The 4540-nt window shown below is 25.0% G+C and overlaps 2 non-coding genes across 2 annotated transcripts; both read left to right on the plus strand.

The window, feature by feature from the left end:
* Window positions 1-306: 306 nt before the first annotated feature.
* On the plus strand, window positions 307-390 carry TRNAY-GUA. The gene has a single exon. It is a non-coding gene; the product is annotated as a tRNA-Tyr (tRNA).
* A 101-nt stretch (window positions 391-491) lies between these two features.
* TRNAD-GUC lies at window positions 492-565 on the plus strand. The gene has a single exon. It is a non-coding gene; the product is annotated as a tRNA-Asp (tRNA).
* Window positions 566-4540: the final 3975 nt, after the last annotated feature.

Here is a 4540-nt window from a genome sequence, read left to right on the forward strand (position 1 = left end):
AGTTAAAATAACTGACAAAAGAAATCAGTTTCAACAAATTTAACTTTTTTTTAAAATGGTCTCAATACTTCGTGGGGAAATTTGAGCAAATGACCCTAAAAACAGGGTGAATTGCGTTTGGTGAAATTGAATAAATTAAATAGCGCTGGTGACTCTATTTTTTTTCATGACGAAAATGTCCCTATTGCGTCACGCATTCTCAGGTTGCGTGACACAATTTTTTATTATTTTATTTTTTCAAAAAAAATTAATTAGGAAATTTTTTGAACGAAGGGATTCACAATAAGCCTAAAATGAATTCTTCCTGGGTCGATGCCCGAGCGGTTAATGGGGACGGACTGTAAATTCGTTGGCAATATGTCTACGCTGGTTCAAATCCAGCTCGGCCCAACAATTCGCGAATCCACCATCAGATGATATAATCCCTTGTTCTTCAGAAATACCTGCACGGGGAAAGAAATAAGAATTTCTGCTATATCCCTTATTTCCCTGGGATTGTAGTTCAATTGGTCAGAGCACCGCCCTGTCAAGGCGGAAGTTGCGGGTTCGAGCCCCGTCAGTCCCGACGGATGCGCAAAAGAAAATACTTTGTTGTACTCAATCTCTCTATGGGGTAAAGATTTAAAAACAATAAAAAAAAAATGGACTTACTACTAGTTGCGTTACGCAATCGCGTCACAAACTCCAGTTGCGTCACGCAATCACGAGACGAAAAAAAAATTGAAAAAAAAAATAAAATCAACTAGAGTTGCGTTACACAAAGGTACAATTATCATTAAAAAAAATGGTCATTAGCGCTATTTAAATTATCCACCATCACTTTCCTCATTTCACTCTATTTTTAGAGTCATATGCTCAAATTCCCCACTTCATGACCATGAGTCCATGACCATGAACATTTCAGCTAGTACCCTTTTTATTTAAATTCCGTACTTCAATTTTTAAAATTTTAATTTTAAATACAAAATTATTCTAAAAATTCATTTATTTAAAAACTCAAATAACTATGTTTTATTCAAACAAACAAAATTAAAAAAAAAATCTCAAATAACTAAGATATTGAATATTTTAAAATTAAGTTACGTGGTTAATGAAAATTTTATTAAATTGAATATTTATAAATTTGTTTAAAAAATATACTCAAATAAAGTCTACCTTTGATATGTGTTTTTTTTTAATTTTTTTTATTTTTATTTTAAAATTCTCTCTATTTAGTTACTATCATTATAATAATTAAATTATTCAATTCATTAATTTAAATACTTATATTTTACTTTTTATAATTTTAAATAAAAAAAATATTATATAATTCAACTAATTAAAATTTTAAATTTTTTTTTTTCATTCAGGTCTCAATAACCAACCTGAAACAATCTCTTAGGGTACCAATTTTCTTAATCTCTTAACTAATTTCACTATCATTATTTAATGTAAACTTAAGTTGTTTACTTGTACAAATAATATTGATGGCGGTTTATGATAAGATAAAATAATTTAAATATTGAATTAAATAATGTGATAAATTAACGTAAATGAAGTGATGTTAAATTCAATCACTTATTTAATCTATGAAAATTACTCAAAATTCAAACCCAACATCATAATTTGTAGCATTAATAAATTTTACAATAATAAAAAGTAAAATGTACAATATACCTCTAATTCGGATGATGTTTTAAAAAACCTATATAAAGAAAAATTATTAATTGACGATGATTTTGAGAAGATGATAATTATTTTTGATAAAAAAAATTTAAAGAGTATTGATATATATATATAAATAAAATAAAAAATAAAAATTTAAAATAAAAATTATAAAATGTTTTAATATTTTAGTTAATAAGAGTATTGATATATATAAATAAAATAAAAAATAAAAATTTAAAATAAAAAATATTGTAATATTTTAGTTAATAAAGTAGGTGATATAATTATTGAAAAATAATTAATTAAAAAATTAATTTTATTTGAGTTATTTTAAACCCTGAATTAGATAAATGCAGAGTTATAATTTGACATAAATTAGTAAAAGAAAAAGGAAATAAAATAAAAATAAAATGCAAAGGCAAAGATGAATTGGGACTCTTGAGTAGTATCCAACCAACCAGACATTTTTAGAACCATGAACGATGACGTGGCTGAAAATGAGTTAATTGGATGATATAGAATCCACGTGGCAACAAATGGTTGGTATAGGCCCGTTGTTTGGAACCATTTCCTGTACTACCCACCTTTCAAACAATTTTTCCCAAACTACCCACCTTTTCATTCACATTCCCAAACTACCCACCTTTCTATCTCTAGATCATTAATCAACTCATTAATCAACTCACTCTCTATCTTAACCTACTAATTAACTCTCTCTCTAATTCCATTAATTAATTCTCTCTCTTTCAACTATTAATTAATATCCTCACTTTTAAACTATTAATTAATTCAATTGAAATATATTATATAAATATTAAAATAAAATAACACATATGTTTTATTTTTATTTAAATCTATAAATATAATATATATAGTTCAAATTAAATACACTAAATTAAATAATTTAAATAGCTATTATAAATTAAAATAAAATAGAATACATTGAACTTGAAATAAAATATATTACATAAACATTAAAATAAAATACATTACATCACAATAAAATACATAACATAAACATTACAATAAAATAAAATACATAATAAATATTAATCACGTTCAATATACAATAAAATGCATATTTTATCTTTATAATTCAATTTTTTTTATTTGAAACTGCGACGTTTAATGACCTTCAAAATGGTCAAACTTATTGTCAAAGGTCAAGAGAATTATTTGAAACTGTTGAGAAAAAAGCATCATCACACAAATTATTCCATACAATGAACAAAGAGGAGTCTTCGAAATCGTTACTGCACATACAGAACCATAAATGGATATTGGAAGGGTGGTAACAAACATAATGTGTATTTATATAGAGGTTTTTGCTCTTGTGGAAAATGGAGTAGATATCATAAAATGAATTATAAAGATAAAATATGCATTTTATTGTATATTTAACGTGATTAATATTTATTATGTATTTTATTTTATTGTAATGTTTATGTTATATATTTTATTGTGATGTAATGTATTTTATTTTAATTTTTATGTAATATATTTTATTTCAAGTTCCCGTTTATGTAATGTATTCTATTTTATTTTAATTTATAATAGCTATTTAATTATTTAATTTAGTGTATTTAATTTGAACTATATATATTATATTTATAGATTTAAATAAAAATAAAACACATGTGTTATTTTATTTTAATATTTATATAATATATTTTAATTGAATTAATTAATAGTTTAAAAGTAAGGATATTAATTAATAGTTGAATGAGATAGAGGAGTTAATTAATGAGTTTAGAGAGAGAGGGAGTTAATTAGTGGGTTAAGATAGAGAGTGAGTTAATTAATGGGTTGATTAATGATTTAGAGAGAGAAAGGTGGGTAGTTTGGGAATGTGAATGAAAAGGGGGTAGTTTGGGAAAAATTGTTTGAAAGGTGGGTAGGACAGGAAATGGTTTCCGCTGTTTGAGTACAAAAATGTTGTAAGAAGATCTGGTTGGCAATGGACTAAATAGTAAATACATTATCCTGGTTTAGTCTTTTGGAAAGAGAATTGTGGGAAATGTCATTTTCGTCCCTTTTTTTTGACATGTTGCCAGCTTTATTTTGCATTTGGTTGGACTTGGGAGAGATGATTAGGTAGGGGTAAAATAGTATTTTAAGAGTAAGTGCATTAGTTACTCTAAACACAACCATTTATGTTATATTAGATTTTTTAACAAAAAAATCTTCCAAAAACACCATACATCAATTAATCTAAACATTAATTCTAAAATAAAAAATTTTGACTCTCCTAGTTTAAATTTAGCATACAAAATACAAATTCTATAATTTTTTAATAATTTTTTCTCTCTCCTCTCTCTTCTATAACTTTTTAATAATTATTTCTATCTCCCCTCTCTTCTCTACCATTTTTTATCTCTCCTCTTTCTCTCTTATTATAATAATAAATTTTGGAGAGAATAAATATTTTATAATTTTATAGGATAGAATTTTAAAATTTAGAGTATCTGATGTATTGACTGGTTAAAATTTGAGATGCTAAAATAGGTTTATATTGTTTTAATGTATTTTAGATACTCAGATTTAAAGTAGCTGATGCAGTTGCTCTAAGAAAGGAGACAGACAGTCACAATTTTTTTCTCCTTTGATCGGTTAATCGATGAGAGATACGTAAAGTTTTATTTTATTATATTTGTATATTGAAATAAGAGGAGTGATAAAGAGAGAATTTGGTGAGAGAATGACTTAATATTACTTTGGTTGGAAATGTAAAAGTGAGAGAAAAAAAAGAAAATATTTGATTTTTTCAGAGAAAAAAATTATGCCAGTCCATTCCCTCACCTAATCATTTTTCATTGAAATAAATATATTAAAATAAAATTTTAATTTTTTATAAATTAATTTAGTTCAATTACATTTTCATAATATTATTTTC

The sequence above is a fragment of the Impatiens glandulifera genome, chromosome 1 (assembly GCF_907164915.1).
Source record: "Impatiens glandulifera chromosome 1, dImpGla2.1, whole genome shotgun sequence".
NCBI lineage: Eukaryota > Viridiplantae > Streptophyta > Magnoliopsida > Ericales > Balsaminaceae > Impatiens > Impatiens glandulifera.